Source organism: Limanda limanda, chromosome 8, assembly GCF_963576545.1.
Source record: "Limanda limanda chromosome 8, fLimLim1.1, whole genome shotgun sequence".
Classification (NCBI taxonomy): Eukaryota; Metazoa; Chordata; class Actinopteri; order Pleuronectiformes; family Pleuronectidae; genus Limanda; species Limanda limanda.
In genome coordinates this window covers 22,501,414-22,521,711 of record NC_083643.1, presented here as the reverse complement: position 1 = coordinate 22,521,711, position 20,298 = coordinate 22,501,414, and the positions used below count along the sequence as shown (strand labels likewise).

Here is a 20,298-nt window from a genome sequence, read left to right as displayed (position 1 = left end):
GACCGTGTTTTGACGCTATTGCACATGCGCGACTTTCAGAGATAGGAAGGAAGCGAGATGGCTCACTCCTGCTGCTTTCATCAGCACCTCCGGTAAAACGACGTTTAGTTCAACTGCACGGCACGAAAAACACGTGCTATGACGTAACCAACGAATCATCGACGAGTAAATTCGTCGGCGACTATTCTTGTCATCGATTTTTGTCGACGACGTCGACTAATCGTTGCACCCCTAATCAGCAGCGAGGTAACGCTAGCTAGCTGCTAGTTTGTGTTTAAAGTTCCAGCACTTTCTGTAATTGTTGCTTGTGAACGTATTTACAGCAGTATTGCATGTGGCCCCCCACCCGGGAAGCATCGGATTGGGAGGTGGCGGGAGAGATACCATTTCGGGTCCGGAGTGGAGGAACAATGCTCTCGGAGTTGAGCTTGTGTGTGTGTGGGGCGCCCCGGGCATGCAGCAGGAATACATAGAAAACAATGCATTCGGAGGCTAACCCGACTCGTAGCTTCTGTGTGTGTCTGTCTTTGTTAGAAAATAGCACCGGACCGGTTCAAGGACCCCTCCTGGTCTCCGGTTGCATTGTACCCGTGCCGGGGCGCTCGCTCAGCGGCAGCCTCTCCTGTAATGCCCGGGTGGCGAAGCGGAGGAGGAGGAGGAGGGGAGAGAGCTGCGCCTTATAACTTTTGTGGCTCCTACAGATTTGCTCCACGCGCCCCGAGCTGCATGAACCGGTGCCAGTCACCAGCAGCTCGTTGTCGCCTCTGTCGCTCGCTTTCAAATAGACTCATACCCGGGGTTTTAAGTGCATTTCGCCGGAAAGTAGCAGCAGTGTTAGCCTCCAAAACTAGCCCCCACATCCCTTTGTCTGTGTGTCTGTCTGTGTGTGTGTGTGTGTTTGTGTTTGTGTGTGCGCGCGCTCAGAATATATGCCCTGTATGAATAAATATACACATACAATTATATACTGTATACACACATATCTAATGCATGTATTTAAATAAATGTACATCTTTATCAGAAGGTGTAGTAGTTTGAAAATTGTAGCTTCAATGAAGAAACACAACAAACGAATACAGAAATATATGTGTAGGACAGTGACTTACAATTATTTTAACAACCTTAAATATGCTAAGGAGAGATTTAGGAAGTGAAAGTGGATGTATGTGTGTGTGTGAGTGACAGGGGGGGCAGGGCAGTGAGAGAGGGGGGGGGGCGGGGCAATCAAAACAGGTCAATCTGAGGAGGGCTGTTTTAGACAGGGTAAAAAGGCTGCTGTTTTAAATGATCAACTTGTGGTATAATGGGCATAATATGTCTCCTTTAAGGGTACCATAATTTTTGTCCAGGCCATTTTCATTAGTTCGTTTTTTTTGAATGATTCTGTTGAACTACAATTCAAAAGCAATGTCTGATTTTCATTAGTCAATTTTCAGTAAATTTGTATTTATTATTACTTTTGTCAGTTTCAAGTTATTTTAGTGACCATTGTGCAGGGTTCATACACATTTTGACCAATGGATTTCCATGACTTTTTAATGACTTTAAACCAAATTTCCATGATCGAACATTTTGTGAAATCTCGATGTATACACGAAAAAGTGACAAAATGTAGTATTTAAACCAACAATGACAATTCCAAGGCATACAGTATACCTGAAATGACACAAACCCAAGTATGCCTGCTTATATTTTGAGCATATTTCTTTAAAAGCATATGAATTATTTAAAACTCAGCGTAAATGAACGACATGAAAATATGAATATAAAAAATATCCATGACTTTTCCAAAACTTTTGGGATTTAATTTTTTTCCATGACTTTTCCAGGCCTGGAAAACACATTTCAAAATTCCATGACTTTTCCAGGTTTTCCATAACCGTAGGAACCCTGATTTTGGGTTTTTCTTTCTTTAACGGAAGGGTACCAACAATTTTGTTCACGTGTGTAGCTGTGATTCAATTCAGTGGCCGCATTCTGTGGAGGACCCGGTCTACCTAGCCAACGCAGGCTGCATCCTCCAACAAAGCTATAGACAAAAAAAGCTATGGACGAAAAGGTTCATCGGTTAAGGAAGCGTATTGCATTCACTTGAAAAAAAAAAGAAGCTCTCGGTAAAAAAAAAGTTGTTTTTCTAACTTTTTTTTTCTTCCTGTTTTTTGAGCTTTTTTTTTTTTTCCTGTTTTTCTAAAAAAAATTTTTTCAGTTTTTCCAAGATAAAAATCCTGTTTTTTGTACTTTTTTTTTCATGCTTTTATTTTGAAAGTGACGTATAGCGTCCATAGACGTAGCGTCAAATAAACCTGAAAACATCAGATGAAAAGGCCAATTTATGCTTGAGCGTATTTTGTAAAACGGATAGATAAGACCGCCCTATCCGTCGTGAAACGCCCTCTCCGAGCGCTTCGGACAGCTTTTCGTACACCTCTGATTTTTCTAACTTCTCCGTGTTGTGTTGGAGAGCACGCGGACAGCTCTTGGCTGTGATTGGTCCGCGAACGACATCATTTCCGTATGTCTTCATTTCCGTACGACGTCATTTCTGTTTGACGTCATTTCCGGACCTGTAACTTCCTGATTCACAATAAACACATAAACAACTACGATTCTACGATTAATGTGACGTGTGTGTTAAGCCAGGGGAGTTGTCCGGCTGACGGTGGCTCGTTCGAGCAGTGACGACATGTGTGCACGGTCACACACGGTTAGAACGAGCTTTCAAAACGGCGCTAGCAGGCTAGGCTAGCGGGCTAGCAACCATGCTAACTGCGGTGGTATGTGCATAACCCCGCCGTCACGACTTTAATTCCACTTCTATCATGACACTGTTTCTATAATACCGTCAGTTTAGAAGCAAACACTGGGTAGTAGTTAGTGCCGGGAGTCCCTGCTGACTGTGTGTGGAAGCTGGGAGGGGAGCTAGCTTCAAGCTACACGGAGCTTCAAGCTGTGGAATCAGCAACACAGTTCGGAAACAAGACCGGGGAACCGCTGTGCTAAGAAACGATTACATCAGCATTTTGACCTGCTGGGTGTCACTTTATTTAGTTCTGTTAGTTGCCATGGTTCAGTGTGTGGGAGGCAGGCTGACAGAGAAATATAAACACAAGGGGACTTCTTCTTCCGATAATTGGGGTAGGCTTCTCTGAGCTCGTCTTCCGTTGCGCCACCTATGGGTTTGGCGGTGAATTTTATTCGACGTACAGTGGTCGGAGAAGTAAAAATCAAAAAGACTCTTCGTCTCCCGCTGAGCCCTCTCCGAGAAACGGATACGTAGAAGTATATAAGAGCCTAAAGTCTCGACCATCTTTCGGGAGATATGCTACAGATAGGTAGAGGATAGTTTTAATTTTTGTCCCGTTAGTGGCTTTATTATTATTATTATTCTATCGATAGAGAAAAGTGTGAAGGAAAATAAACGAGTGTGATGTCCCGATTCAATAACCATCTCTCGTGTCCTCTTTCGGCTGAGGCCTCCTGACAGTATACTAGAACAAAACGTTAGGCTACATTAGTCTGTTGCAGGGTCAGGCTGATGCAGCAGCAACCATACTCCATACGTGTGAGAGCTTCAGGCAGGATAAAGGGAACACCTTTTCCGGAGAAAAATTAACTCAGAAAAAGTGAATGCAATACGCTTCCGTAATCGGTTGATTAAAAATATAGAAAAGATGTTCTTTTAAGACGTGTACCATTAGCTGTTGGATTGAGTACTTACATTTAAAAAATAATTCTCCTGTCGTTCTCCCCCCGCTTCTTGCCGCCATTACTTCTTTGAAATAAAGGTTGTCACTGAAGCCCAATGGTCCACCTGGGTAAGCCTCTGTTGCTTGTGGTGGAAAGACACATTTGTCAGATGCATTTGGAGGTGCCTTCAGATTGGGACAGTCTAGTTGTGCCGCTGCAATCTGTCTACGAATGCAGTCAACAGGGATGTGGCCCCTAAAATTAGACACAGCTCTTCAGTTATTTACAGAACTGAGCATTTTTTAATCATGCATTGTAAAAGATTAAATTATCTGGTGCTACTTTTGCTATTAAATTAAATAGCTTAAAGTACAACATCCACAATCCAAACACTGAAAACAGTAGTGAACACAATATCATAACAGCATTTTGGAATGCTAATGTGAAAATGCACTGCAGTGCAATCGGTCTCAGGACGTTTTGAGCATGAAAAAAGTCTTCTGCACGTTGACCTTCCCCGCAGCCCAAATAGAGTTAGACAGGGCCGAGAGGAGAAGGTGGGAGGAAGTCAAGATGCTTTAGCAGAGCATTACGTTTTTGTCTTGCAGTATGACTTGCATGCACAATGTGCTGCTGGTTCATCAGAAACTCTTCTTAAGAAGTCAGGCTCAATTTCACAACAGTCTGTCTTTCAGTGCCTCATGCTGTTGCCCCCAAGCAATCTCTCTCATCCTTCCTTACAGGAATTCGATCCTGGGATGTCGACCTCCGGGTCTGCGACCTTGATCAGCAGCTGCAGCTATTTATAACCCGCCACTCCGCCCACTTCTCCTCTGAGGTCACAGGTCAGTGTGATTTGGCACCAATGGACAACTGATGACAGATAAGAGATGTTTTACTCTGAGAAAATCTTTACTGCACTGCTGAGTTGTGGATGAGAATACTTTTTTTTTTTACTTTCTAAAGATTAAAATTAACAAATCTTCAGCTAGACTGTAGAAAAATTCTACAGATTCAGGCAAATTTGACTTATGTGTTCTTAATTGTTATTTTTAGTGCTAGAAACTATAATGTATTTCCTACTGAAAATAAGTTGTGAAGGCTGACATGCTGCAATGAAACTTGTACCGACCAAGATCATAGGAGTGTGTGTGTGTGTGTGTGTCTGTCGGCCTGCTTGTGTCTATGTCATGTGATGGTTTAGGGCTCAGAGCCCAGTCTGAAAGTACAATAGATGATCAATAGGGACTTATTTCTATCCTCTGACAAACACACACAAACAGACACACACAGATTTGGGGTAAACTGACAACCGGGTTTTTAGTAGTTTTTCCTTACTCTTGCTGAGGGTGAAGGACAGAGGATGTCACACCATGTATTTAATAATATAAACATTTTTTTGTGCATAGAAAAAAAGTTGTCTCTCCTCTTGTCCGTGTCAGACGCACCTTTCACACCTGTTATGGAGTTTGGACTAAACTGAAAAGTTTGAAGGTCTGAACCAAAGTTGGGTGTGAGAGCTCAGAGCCCAGTCTGAAAGTACAATAGATGATCAATAGGGACTTATTTCTATCCTCTGACAAACACACACAAACACACACACACAGATTTGGGGAAACCGACAACCGGGTTTTTAGTAGTTTTTCCTTACTCTTGCTGAGGGTTAAGGACAGAGGATGTCACACCATGTTAAAGCCCTATGAGACTAATTGTGATTTGTGAATATGGGCTATACAAATAAAATTTGATTGATTGATTGATTGATATAGTGATGAATTGCATGAAGGCGCTGTCATATAATGTAAAATTACCTGTAAGTGTCATTGGTTATGTGTCCAGTTAACAACCTGTCAGAAATCAGTGTTTTCTTTAATAATATAAACATTTTTTTGTGCATAGAAAAAAAGTTGTCTCTCCTCTTGTCCGTGTCAGACGCACCTTTCACACCTGTTATTGGAGTTTGGACTAAACTGAAAAGTTTGAAGGTCTGAACCAAAGTTGGGTGTGAGAGCACCAATGAAAGAGACCAACATTTTTTTTTGTTTTTCTTTACTATTGTTGAGGGTTAAGGACAGATGATGCCACTCCTTGTTAAAGCCCTATAAGACAAATTTTGATTTGTGAATATAGGCTATACAAATACAATTTTATTGAATGATTGATTGATCACATAGTCCTTAGAACACTGTATAAGGCCTTTAGGGATTGGTCTTGTTGCTGTTCTACTATAAACTGCCGATGTGTGTCTGTTTTGTACATAAAAATGTTGAGTGGACCAATACATCTTGTATATATCCTGCCTGAGACCCTTTTCACCAGAACCTTCCTCCATACACACTGCAATCATGGGAGACACAGGTATTGATTCAGGCTTTTTTACTCCAAAACGACACATTCAATTATCTGATGCTCTATTGCTTTTGGCCCTTAAAGAAAATGTCTGCTCGTACACTTTAAGCCCAGATTTAGAAACTCAACGAAAACGTAAAAGAAAGGATTTTTGATTAGGATGATAGTGACTTGGGAAATACATCAGCCTGTGATGCATCTGGACACATCATCAGGGATGTTACCTGGGTTCATTAGGTGTTTCCGGTCTTTCAACACTCAAGACATCCTCACCCAGGCGACCCAGCCAGGATTGATCAAGCCCAGGCTTGTGTCTAGGTAGTTCTACCCATAGACATATATAAAGACAAGATGTCTCGTCTGCGTTGCCGGCCAACGGAGCCGGACGTCACCACATGGCGACCAGACCGTTTCAAAATCGGTTGAAAATTGAGCAAGTTATGGTTATTTACCACTACCAACACAATGTTATGGGTGAGCCAGCTGCCCCGTAGCAAGATGGCCGCCATGTAGTGACGTCCGGCTCGGTCGAACGAGACATCTAGTCTTTATATATGTCTATGGTTCTACCCCATCCTTGGCTACCCTCTCCTGATCCACGGCCACCTTGATGCAACTCCGCTGCCTCGGTGGCCACATTGATGGTCCTTCGCCTACTGCCTCCTGTGATGCCCAGCATGTTGTAGGCAAGGGGCAACATCCTGGGCTGAGCGATCAGGCGAACACGGAAGTGTAAAAAAGCTGCAGTTCCATGGGAAGCCGCTAGCCTGGCTGCAAGAAACAGAAAGTCCCATTGACTGCCATGTTAAAAAGCCCGACTTTAGAGCAGAATTAAACCTGTTTACAGCATGGTTAAAAATTTAGTTTTAGTCTCAAACGCGAGCATGACAACTCTGAGGGGGGTGAATTTTATTCTAACTCTCTCGTTTAAGCGATATAGAGGTTTGAAATTCACGTGACGTCACAGTAAGCGCGCCGACTGCAACTCCTAGCCTGGTGTCTGCTCGGCTCTAACAGAGCTAACAGGCTAATCCTTGTTAGAGTAAACACAGCCTGAGTCTGTGGACAGGTTTCCACCCACACATCGGATGAGTAACACAGTTTGAAGTTCGGCTGGTTCTCCTGACGGAGCAACTAGAGACGTCTGCGCTCCCATTTCTGTGGTAAGTGAAGTTTAGTCTTTTATTTAGATGTGTTAGTAGTAGTGATTCGCAGGTACCAGTGTCTCTGTAGCAGGCTCGTTAGCTTAGCTCCGCTAGCCAGCAGTCAAGACACCACCAGTAATAGCGATGCTAACCGGGCTAACCAGACCGGAAGTTTTTACCTACACACGCGCATGCCGATTCCCCCAGCAAAGAGAAGCGGTAGAGTTTGGTGATGAATCATTTAAACTGAGAGGAGACTGTGTGTGTCTGGAGCTAACGTGTCCGGAGAATTAGCTCCACCACGTAAGATATCTGATGTTATGTAAAGCTGTTTCACTCGCCAACCCATTTGACTTGACTGTGTTACACTGATTCTTATTCTGCAGAAACAGATTTACTGTAATCAACTGAAACCTGAGTATTTAAAGTCACATCTGCATTGTAAGAGCAGCTGTTTAAAGTAGCATGTAATGTAAGCTCTTTATTCAGAGTATTGGTGTTGTTGTGTTGTAAAGTGTTACATTGAAAACTAAACGTGTCTGCTACCTTCAGTTTTTACATTGTTAACCTTAGGCAGACTTCACTGAATTATTGTGTTAATTATAAATAAATTATAGGAAGTGTAACTTTACTAGAATAGACAGTCACATAGAGAAGCTGATGTCCACAACCTATTTCCTAAGCTGAAATGACTATGATCTGATGAACTTTAAAGTGATAAACTTTTATTTTTACCATGTAAAAGTTGTTAAGGTCTTAACCTGGCACATGTATGACTTAACATATATGTATTTGTGTTTAATGTTCCTCTAGGATGTCCAACATGAGACGAAACTGGAATCCAACCAGACTGAACACTGAGTCATCACTTCAAACTGACTCCAGGTACAGACCTGTTTTCATTACTTACAAACATCAAAGCAAAGTTGTTACGGTTTGTTTTATGGAGATGGACCCACCTGCAGAGATTTTAAAATAAAAGGTAATTTAATTAATAAGTTCTTTTAACAAAACAAAACATTAACACCAACAGGATGAAAAACTGGAAAAAACACAACACAACAAAGCTTACGCGGGGATTCAAAGGAGAAGGAGATCAGGGCAAAACAGGAACACAGGACAGCACCATGGAAGACAGCGGGTAGAAGAACAAACGATCCGACAGAGGTCAAAGGGAAACACAGAGGCTTAAAGACACAGGGAAGGCAGGGGCAATTGAACACAGGTGTAACACATGAGGGCAGGGCTGACAATCAAAGACAGGAAGTGAAGACGGAAACAACACACAAGGAACAGAGACTACAAAATAAGACAGGAAACAGAAACAGAGTGTGCAGACATGAAAACAACTAGAACACACACAACAGAGATTTACTAAAACAGAAAACACTTAGAGACCGAAATAAACAAACTGAAATGACAGAACATGACAGTACCCCCCTCTCAAGGGCCGGATCCCAGACGGCCCAAAACATGAACTGCAACGGGAGGGAGGAGGGGGGAACCGGAGGAGGGACTCCGGGACATGCCCAGGGGCTCGGGCGGACAGCTCCGTGGCCGCTCAGGGACAGAGTTCTGAGGCTCGGGAGGGCGGCACCGTGGCCACTCAAAGGCAGAGTTCTGAGGCTCAGGAGGGCGGCGCCGTGGCCGCTTAAGGGCAGAGTTCTGAGGCTCGGAAGGGCGGCCCGGAGGCCGGTCAGGGACCAAGCATGGGAGCTCTTCAGGCGGGCGGCCCGAAGACAAGTCATGGGCAGAGGGCAAGGGCTCCTACCTAAGCCCCGGACGCTGGGCTGGAGCTTGCTGGTGCCTGTGAGCATGCTGCTGGAGAGAATGGCTTCTGCTGTGGATTCCCTCTCTCCAACGTCCACCACCTATGCCAGAACCCTTTCGGAGGCTGCTGGGTCCTCCCAGAGCCCAACAGCCCCCCAGGTACAGGTCAGCAGATGGGGCTGGAGGCTGGTGCCTGTGAGCAGGCTGTAGAGGTGAGGGACCACCAACCGCAGAACTCCTCCGCAGGCTGCGGGGTCCACCACGGGCCAGGCGGGTTCCCTCGAAGGGGTCCGTGGATGGGGCTGGAGGGTTGCGGAATCTATTTAGTCTGTCAGGGGCAATTGAACACAGGTGTAACACATTAGGGCAGGGCTGACAATCAAAGACATGAGGTGAAGACGGAAACAACACACAGGAACGCTTCCTACTAGCCTCATTCACCCTCTGCAGAAACCAATGGGTGACATCACGGACCCTCCGTCCACTTATATATACAGTCTATGGTTGTAGGCCCTGCAGAGACTGGCCTGCAAACCCTCTGCATCCCACCCCAATGGGCTCACACCCTGCTCGCACCTGTTGCTTCGGCATTCTTCGACTACCTCACCATACTTTTTCCTCTTCCTCTCGTTCTCCTCCTCGATACAGCCCTCCCAGGAAACACTGAGTTCAAGGAGGATCACCTTCTTGGAGGCTTCCGAGATCAGCACCATGACTGGTCTTAACGTCATGGTCTGGGAACTTCAATTGCTTTGCCAGGTCAACTCTCATGTCCAAGTCTTGTGCCACTACTAGAAGACCCAAGGAGGTGGTCCTGGCAACTGATGTTGGCTTCTCCCCAGCCTTGGCGAAAGCGATGGTCTTCTTCACTAAGTGGAGGCTTTTGCAGGGGCTAATCCCACTGCAGATGGCAGATGGTCAGTAGCGTCTCTTACCCAGGGCTTTCGAACAGCAGCTGAGGATGTGCTCCAGGGTCCCTCTCTTCAGACACACAGGGCAAGCTGGTGACTCCATCTTACTCTGGCGGAACAAGTTGGATGGGCTTGGTAGAACAACGTAGTTAGCCTGGATTAATAATTTATTCAATGGTGCTTGGCTTTCCAAAGCTCGGCCCATGAGAGCGCGTTCCACCTCTTACTCCCATCTTGTCCAGGCACCCTGCTGCCATCCCCAGGCTGGCTCGCTCCTCCTGAACCGGCATTCTTATCTCATCCTGGACCTCTTGTCTGTAAGGATCAGTTGCAATTCCAACCTGGGTCTCCCGTGTAGTAGGCGGATTGCCTACCGCTGAGCTACGAGGGGTGATGACTCAGATGCAGAGACAGACAAGTTCGCTGGATGGAATCAAAAAAAGGTTTCTTTACTTGAGTCAGGCAGAGGATTCCATACTGTTTGAACAACAACTCAACATACCTCCAGACAACTAAAAACACAGTCTGGGCAATTTAACAGTGTCAACTAAGGATGTCCAAAAAACGGGTAACAAAAGTATCTCAAGAACAAAAAAGGTTCAAAACAGGTATTAGCATCTAAAGCAGAGATTCTCAGAGCAACTCACGTAACTTAACTGTAGGGTTTTAATTTCAAGACTCAGCAAACATATAGAGGATCAGGTGGCTTATAAAGGCTAGCAAACAAGGCACAGGTGAACTCAATGAAACAATCAAATCCACACACATGTGAAAGGGAAAACAGGAACACTGAGGACATGGTCATGAAGGGTATAACAGTCCAAAAACCCTGACACTGTCCTTCCCCTGTCCCTTGTCGTAGCAGGGTGTTGTGCTGCTACCAAGTCCAGCCCTTCCGCGAGACACTGCGCCCACCAGGACCCTGTACCTTAACCTCAACTCAGTGACATCCAATGCCTCCACTTCCGTCCTGTCCTGACCTCTATACCAGCCTGGGAGATTTTTGGGTCACAGGACTCTCGGTATTGCAGCATTTCCCAAGTTCGGGTAACCATGAACTGTTCACTCAGGCTGTTGATGGGGAGCTTCAGCTTGATACTCTGCCCATACAGGGCAATACTGCTCAGACTCTGAGGCAGTCCCAGCCACTTCCGTAGGAACTTACTGACCCTCCTCCCAAAGCCCTCGACTGTAGAGATAGGTACTTCATAGACCAAGAGGGGACAGAAAAACCGTGGGAGGATGCCATTTTGATAAATCCAGGCCTTAATCTTTCCAATTAGGCCCGACTTGTCCACTTGTTAGCTCGAATGGATGCCATGTCTCTTAGGCTGCAGTCAAACACCTCTGCCAAGGTCTTCACTGGTTTCTCAGTCATTTATGGTATCCTGGGGCTGCCAAGTGTGAAGCGGAACTTGTTGGTTGTGTTTCCTTTGTTTAACACCAGGGATCTGCACTTCATTGGTTTGAAGCTCATACGAGTCCAGGTGACCAACTCCTCAAGGCCCTTCAGGATCCACCTGCTCCCTGGGACACATTTTGTTGTCACAGTCATTCATGAAGGCCCTAATAGGGGGCTGTCTGACACCACACTGGGGCCCTCTGCACTGAACCTCAGCAGCTTTCACCAGCATGTTTATGGCGAGTGCGGAAAGGGTCACTGAAATGGTACATCAAGTAATAATTCCCTTCTCGAGCTTGTGCCACCCTGAGGTTGAAGACCCAGCAGAGACTCTAAGAATGAAGCTGTTGTGGTAGTCCAGAATTAGGTCCCTGAACTTCCTCTTTCTCCTTTATAATCCACACCCCTCTGCGTCAGTGTTAATTTTGGTAGCTATTTTTGATTTAGTCTTAGTCTTTAGACAAAAATGCATATTAGTTTAAATCAGGGGTGTAAAGTAACGAATTACATTTACTCACGTTACTGTAATTGAGTAGTTTTTTCGTGTACTTTGTAATTTTAGTAGTAGTTTTTGAAATGGGTAATTTTACTTTTACTTAAGTAGATATAAACCGAAGTATTGTACTTCGCTACATTGAAAATTACATCCGTTGTTGAGTAAAAAAAAAACATAGTTCAGGGCGTAAGGCAATTCTCACCGCAGTGGTAGATGCTGCATAGAGTGGATGACGTTCCCTAACGTGCACGTTCAACATATATATATATATATATATATATAACATAGAAGTAAGTTGTTATTGAACATCCAAGTTTCCATGTCACACTGAAAGCATAAATCTAATATCCACAACTTCTTAATCAAATAAAATTAAAACAAAAGTAAATTTTCAATAAAGATAATAACTGTAAAAATAATTTAAAAAATAATTAGAAGTAAGAATAAGAAAAAGTAATAAGAAAAAATAGAGAAAGGTAAAATTTTATAACAAAGTAAAATACTAAATAATGGGAGTAATACAAATTAAAGAGTTAAAAAAGTGAAAAGTAATTAAAATGTAAGAATAGATACATACTGTATACTTCAGCTTTAATAGATCAAATATCAGTTAAGTGAGAAGGAGTGAACGCTGGCACGGCCGCAGCCTACACCCGTTTCTTACCAGAAACTTGATTTCTGTTCAAATTCAAAATTCAGTACAAAGTCCAAACCCCTTTTTTGAAAGTCAAAGTCTCCCTCGCTGGTAGGTCAGAAGCAGCATTTCTTCAGAGACCAATTGCAATTTGCAACCAGTTGGTTATTTCCCTATTTTAAAGGTTTCTTCTCCTCTGTGCATATTTTCCAAGTTTAAGATTTCTTCTGTAGAAACTTTTTCTTTTTGTCGAGAATGGTCCATTTTCTCCATTCTTTTGCCTGTAGGCTGAGGAGGGGTCTTCGTACTGTCTTGTAGAAAGGAGCCGTTGAAGAACCGACCAACACACTTCTCACATCTTATTTATATTCTCTTGAACTCCAAAGCTTGCTAACTCATCAGAATGCAATGACACACTACCAATAGAAATGGTTGGTCTTGGACCATGAACTTACATGTTTAAAATCAAGCAACTGCTGTTTCTATCATACATATTCAGTGTAATGTCACGTTGCAAACATGATGTTACGTTGCTCTGTGGTCGCGTCAGCTTAAGTCCTAAACAGCTCGCTTCAGTTCCTCCATCTAGCTTCCCATTCTGTAGTACTGCAGGGCTGAGCACTTCATGGTGGAACACAAACCCATTACTCTTCAACAAGCATAATAGTTTCAACACAGTCACAAACTTAAACTGTTACTTTCAAGAAAGAAATAATTGATTAAACATTGTTTTAAAGAATATTAAACATTAAACTATAAAAGAGGTATTATTACTGATTACATTTCCAATTTGTTTCATCAGAGGGTCACTTTAATTGATATGATCCGTTACTGTATGAAACATGTATCCCTTAAACATTTTGAAAGGATACATAAGCAAAACCATCTCAATAACTCTTCATGTTTCTTTATGCTCTTAGCTCAAGCTGCCAGTGGTGAGATCTCGATTCTTCTTGAAACCTGCCCACCCTACATATAAGCACTGAAAAGATATGTAATGCTAAATGTAATTGTTATTTTGATTCTGATTGAAACCTGGGAAATGAGGTAGTGAAAGTTGAAAACATTTGAATGTTATATAGGTATCTAGATACGGAACCCGGAACAGCCACAGACAAACTGGGACGTCTGATATTATTAACCTCCCTGAGTTTTGGAGGTTTTCTTCTGGCTACCCAGTCAGGAAGCTGAATGGCTGAACCAAACACTGCAATGGATGGTCCGAACCGTCCCAGGAAAGGAGAGGGGATAGCCGGTATAAGGCACAACAGGACTTCACTAAAAGGAGACACTGTAAGACCAAACTAAGTGTATATTTTGAATCTGCAAATGAGCAAAGATTTCTATCTACTTATAGTTTGAAACAATAGAACAGATGTAGATGTTGTGTGGGGTCAACGCTACCGACTGAGAATGCAAACCAATGATGTGCCTAGAGGTCACTCATTATTGAAAAGTAATTAAATAATTTATCTTTAAATACTAATTATACTTAATGCAAAACTCAGTTCTTTGAAAATTGTTGATTAATGGGAAAGTCTGCATTAATTGGATTATTTAAAAAATGTTGTATCTATGTGACGGTGGTCTGAAGACTAAGTTTTGACTGCTAAAGTTAACTGCAAACACTAAGCTAACACATGAAGTAATATTAACATGACCCCAGAGTGTGTTCAAGTAAGATAAGGTGGTCACGTCCAAGAGTTTAATTTGATTAGCACTGTGATATTAAGTAATGCTATATTATGGTATCATAGGCTAAAAGCATAAGTGTATGTGTCAATAGAGTCAATTCAAATAGTTTCCATTTGTACCACACTCTATTTCTTGTGCATAAAAAACCCAAGATACCAAGAGGACAGTAATGTTAGTTCATATATGTCCAGGAAGTAGCTCAGAGTCAAGGATTCTCACTCAGGGACGTCATTATACTTGTGAGTTAACGATTTACAGGTAGAATGGCTGTGCTCAATCTAAGAGATGCTCGAATAATAATAATAATAATGTTCTCCATATACAATTGTGTAGGAGTAGCTATTTAAATCAGAAATATGCTTATAGTGGCTGTGTGTGAACTAAGGTAATATTCCCTTATGCACCTTGACGTAGGTTTCCACCTGCCAATAAACTGTACCCAGGGTATATGATCCTGTATCCTGCTCACTATTTCCAACTGCCAGTTGTTAATGAGTGTTAATAAGTTAATATGTGTTTTATAGCAACCTCAGTTTTGTCAGTTTTTCCCTCAAATACCTAACTCTGCCCTTGCATACCTAGAAGCTAATGTTATTCTGACATTCTTGACAAACGGTGTACTCCGAGCCAATTGGTCACTAGTAGAAGGAGACTATAGTTATTGAAAGACATTTTTTTCTTAAGATAATATGGCCTCTGATGGATGTACTCTAATATTTCTTTCTCTTTTCCCTTTCAGTTGAAATGCCAGGCTCCAATATGAAAACCTGCATTTCTTGCATGCAACATAAAATTGTGGACGATCCAATGCTGTTTTTCTTTATGTTTACAAGTTTAATCTTACTAAGATTCAAGTACCTTTCAGTCAACATCCTGGGATACATCAAAATGTATTCACCCTGTCCTTAATATATATTCTTTCTAACTTTAGGTTACTGTCAGAACCCCGGTTCTCTGAGTAGCATGAGTGAGATGTCTCACTATGGGATACGCCCCTCCAGCGTATTCACAGAAGTCTTTATACCAATTCGCCAGCCCTGATAGGCTGGCAGTCGTGACGTCCGCGTCAAGGTGCCGCACCTTAAATAAGGTGGACGCGGCGTCACACGTCATTCAAAACAAGCACACCTCTTCTCGCTTCACCCCAGCAGCAAGAAGGGCGGTCTGGTGAGACATCTCACTCATGCTACTCAGAGAACCGGGGTTACGACAGTAACCTAAAGTTCTCTTTCTTAGCATTCGTTTCGATGTCTCACTATGGGATATGGAGACTCCCGTATTGCCAGACAAGCTTATCTCGGTGACTGACCGCCAGTCCCCCCCTCACTTAGGAGTGAGATCCACATTGGAGCCCACGCTCAAGAAAGCGTGGGTCAGGCCAGGGGATGTGACATCCAACCTGTAGTACCTCGCAAATGTGAGGGGAGAAGACCAGCTAGCTGCAGCGCAGATGTCTTGGATAGAGACTCCCTTGAACAGGGCCCAAGAGTTTGCGAGACCTCTAGTAGAATGTGCCCGTAAACCAGTCGAAACCTGAAGGCCTGAGCTGGAGTAGGCCAATGCAATGGCATCCACTATCCAGTGAGAAAGTCTTTGTTTGGTGATAGGTTTGCCCCAGTGGGGCTTAGCCCAGGACACAAACAACTGATCCCCTTTCCTAAAGTTCCTCGTCCTTTCCACATAAGTGTGTAAGGCACGGACAGGGCACAGCATGTGTAACCGCTGCTGTTCTGCAGAACCATAGGGAGGTGGCTGAAAAGCTGACAGCTCCACTGGGGAGCATGGGTTAACAACCTTTGGAACAAAAGCAGGATTCGGCCTCAGTGTCACCCCAAGGTTCCCCGGGGTGAACCGCATACATGCTGGATGTACAGACAAAGCGTGAATATCACTCACTCGTTTAGCTTTAGCCAAAGCCAATAACAGAGCCACCTTCAGGGATAACGTTTTCATGTCCACGTTATCCAATGGTTCAAAAGGATTACTAGAGAGGGCACCAAGCACCACTGCTAGATCCCAAGATGGTGACATAGTCTTAGAGATGGGGAACAACCTCCGTGCACCCTTCATAAAACAACAAACCAGGGGGTGTTGGCCCACTGGTTTTCCATCAAATCCAACATGCGAAGCGGAAATAGCTGCCAAGTAAACTTTGACAGTAGAAAATGCCCTCTTTTGAAAAATCAGGTCCTGCAGGAAGGACAGGATTGTACCATCTGGACATTGAAAAGGGATTTCCTGTGCCGAAACACACCTATCCTCAAATAATCTCCACTTACAGTCATAGAGAGACCTAGTGGATGATGCTCTGGAATTCTGAATTGTGTTAACAACACTCTGTGACAACCCAGTCAGGCTCAGATTAAACCACTAACGGGCCAAGCCCACAGGGCGAGGAGCTCCGGATGAGGGTGAAATATCTGTCCGCGCGCCTGGGAGAGCAGGTCCCTGCGCAGCAGGAGAGGCCATGGGTGACCGTGGAGGAGCTGCCTCACTTCCGCAAGCCAGTGCATGGACGGCCAGTGAGGGGCGATCAAAATTAGTGACAGACGATTCTCCCGCACCCTGAGCAGTGTCTGGGAAATCAAAGCCTGAGGTGGAAATGTGTAAAGCGGGACGCGCGGCCACTCGTGAGCGAACGCATCCAGCCCCAGCGATGCGCTCCGGTCGTGCAGGGAGAAGAACAGTGGGCACTGTGTGTTCCCCCTCGACGCAAACAGATCCACTGTCGCGCGGCCGAAATGTGACCAAATCTGCGCTACTACAGATGGGTGAAGTTTCCACTCCGCGTAGAGTGGATTTCACCTGGACAAGAGGTCCGCACCCACATTCTGAATTCCGGGAACGTGGGTCGCTCTCACGGAGAGGAGATGCACCTTGCCCCATAATATCAGTCTGCGTGCAAGAGTGTGTAACTGTAGAGAACGTAGACCCCCCTGGCGATTGATATACGCCACCGTGGTCGTATTGTCCGTCCTCACTAACACATGAAGGAGGAACGGCAGAAAATGTTTCATCGTCAGAAACACTGCCATCAACTTCAGATAATTTATATGGGCATGTTTGAGATCCGTGCTCCACATCCCATTCGCGGATCTTCCCTCGAACACACCGCCCTAGCCTGACAGGCTGGCGTCTGTTGTCACTACTTTTCTGGCAGATATTACGCCCATGCGCACCCCCTCTGTCAACAGAGAAGGCTGTTGCTATGGCCGCAGCGCGATGACGCAAGGCGCGCAAACCGTGACACTGCAGTCTCTGTGGCGCATAGGATCCAGTCTGAGAGAATCCACCCAATGATGGAAATCTCTCATGTACAGCCTGCCCAGCCTCACCACCAATATGGTTGAGGCCATCAGTCCCAGTAACCGGAGGCACAGTCCGTACGTGACCTGACGTGTTACGGCAAAATGAGAGAGAGTGGACCTGAAAGTGTACACTCTCTCGGCTGATAGGCGAGCCGTGTAGGTCAGTGAATTTAACGTGAGACCCAGAAAGGCAATGTCCTGTCTCGGTGTTAACACGCTCTTTTCCCTGTTCACCACAAACCCCAGATCGGCTAGGTGGGCCAGCACAATGCCCGTGTGCGCAGCAGCCTCTTGCTCTGAGCACGCCAGCAGCAGCCAGTCGTCCAGGTAAGTGGCCACGCGTATGCCCCGCTCCCTGAGGGGGGCTATAGCGGCGTCGACACATTTCACAAACACCCTCGGGCTCAGTGACAGGCCAAATGGGAGTACTAGGTACACGTACACAGTGTCCTGAAAAGCGAACCTCAGATATTTCCTGTGCAGAGGATTAATGGGAATGTGAAAATATGCGTCTTTCGGATCGTTTGATGTGAACCAGTCCCCCGGCCGGATCAAACGTATCAGCGTTGAATGTGTCAGCATGCGAAACTTGTATCTCCTGAGATACGAGTTCAAAATGCGAAGGTCCAGGATGGGACGTAAGCAACTCCCTCCTTTCTTTGGGACCAGGACATTTTTGAATAAAAACCCTCCAGTCTCTGCTAGTGTGGCACTATTCGTATGGCACTTTTGTTAAATAGAGCTGATATTTCTCCCCGTAACACCCGGGCCTACTCTCCCTGCGCACGGGAAGCGATGAGGCCGCTGAAACAGGGGGGCATTGTGGCGAATTGAAGCCTGTAGCCTTTGGCCAGTGTTCTCAATACCCACTCTGATGCTGTGCATGCTTTCCAACTCTCTAACCTCAAAGTTAGGGGGGAGTGAAGCTCTGTCTGACACAGACGATCTCTGGGGGCCCGTACCAGCTGTACACTTCCGAGTATTACTGTGCATGTAGGTCTAATAGGCTCAGGATAAGCGGAACGGGATGTTTCACCACAGGTGGGACGCTGCTTCTCCCTTGTGGTGTTATGGGAGAAAACAGTGTGCTCTGCACCTCTGTGTGTCGTTTTTGTGTTTTTGTATCCCTGCGCCCTCGGCCTGAGCCTGGATGCGTCAGTGGAAAACTTTTTATTGACACAAACTGTGTGTGAGTGCTTGTGAGACATTGGTGTGGTGTTTGTTGTAAGTTCAGAGAAAAGCCTACCTGCACTAATCCCCTAGGGGAGGTAACGTTGGGGTGAAGGGATAAGACACGGGGTTAGAGAGACAATACCATAGAGGAAGTGAAGTCCGTGGCTATGCTATGTATGTGTGCAGTGGTTAATAAACAAACCTTTAAACCAACCCATCCTGTGGTCGTGAGGATATTACAGTGTTGATCAATCCCACATCTGAAACATGTCTCTTCGGCTCTTGAATGGGACGCACGAACTGAGCTCAGGGCCCACGCGTCGCCGAGAGGGATTGGTGGCACTGGGTAATTTCTCCCCTAACACACGGGATAGCTGGGCTGCCAGGGAACAGGGAGCGGCTGGCAGCTCCGCTTGCGGTGGGGTTGACCGCTAAGTCGCCTTCTACTTCCACCTGGCCTGCTGACTGGGTGACGGGCCCGGTTGAGCAGCCTGGGTTGACAGGGAATAGAAGGGCTTTCTCAGCCAAGCGGGCTTGGTGTTAGCACCCGGTTGAGCCCTGGGGCGTTTCGGGATGCGGAACGCAGGGAGGGCGCTCCTAGAGGCCACCTGAGTGTAAGTCTGCCGGTGCTTTCCTCGGAAGGCAGACCTGCAGAGCCTCATCCTCCTTTTTCTTCGCCTCGCAGCGCTTTTGCATTGAGGCGAGAGCGGAGCCGAAGAAACCCTCGGGGACAATAGGCTTGTCCAGGATGTCCTCCTTTTCTCTATCGGAAGATTGGTCAGATTCAGCCATCTCGTCCTCTCTTGTAACACCAACATCGACATGCACTTCCCTGCCGCCTGTACAGCGAATCGCTGTACGCGCAGGCAGATATCCGCGATTGTGGTGATCTCATCCCACGCGGACCATTCCGGCACGAAGCTGACAACATGGAGGTGATGTCAAGAGCCCTCACTGTCAAAGCCGCTGCTTTATAAGCTCGCTCAGTCATGGCAGATTGGAGGCGATCGGCTTTCGTGGGGAGTGTGGGGGCCCTTGACGAGGCAGCTGACAGCTGTGGATGGAGGTGAGCTGCAACCAGGGGCTCCATGGGAGGCATGCGGGCCATGGCATGTTTCTCCATCCCTTCAACATCCAGGCAAGACGCACCTTGAATGGTGGTTTTGCTGGAGTAAGGCTTTGCTTCCATGAGGCAGTAACTTCCTCCATGAGTTCCGGGAACACCGGGAGAAGTTGTCTCGCAGCCCTTTTTGCTTGGGGTAATTTCTTCCCCTCGTAGCGGGACCTTGGGGCCTCCGCCACGACAGCAGGCCATGGAATCTTCAGTCTCTTCGCGGTGTGTTTACACACATTGGCATATCGCCGCTAGGCTGGGGCGTAATTACCCCAACAAGCTCTTTGCAGGGCTTGGAGAGCTGAGAGCCTGTGCAGAAGGAACGAAGCAAGATTCATAATCCTCGTCGTCACCGTCCGACACCAGACAATCCTCACCGTGGGACTCATCCTCCTCATAATCCAACATGAGAGGTGGCCCCGAGAGCGGGTCCAGCAAATCCAGTGCTGAATCTCTGGTTCGGGAGTGTCCTCCTAGTCCACACCGGGTGGGATTCCTTGGTAGTGGCCATGGAAGGGATCGGGTCCCCCTCAGAGGGCTAGCTTGGCGTGCTAGCCGTCGGCGGAGGCTATTCACTGTGAAGCGGGCACAGTCGGCGCACAAGCCCGGGTTGC

General features: G+C 45.7%; 2 pseudogenes; both read right to left on the bottom strand.

The window, feature by feature from the left end:
* Positions 1–9,449: 9,449 nt before the first annotated feature.
* Positions 9,450–14,961, bottom strand: LOC133009726 (uncharacterized; annotated as a pseudogene).
* Positions 14,962–15,412: 451 nt separating this feature from the next.
* LOC133009725 (uncharacterized) lies at positions 15,413–19,885 on the bottom strand (annotated as a pseudogene).
* Between the last annotated feature and the right edge of the window lie 413 nt (positions 19,886–20,298).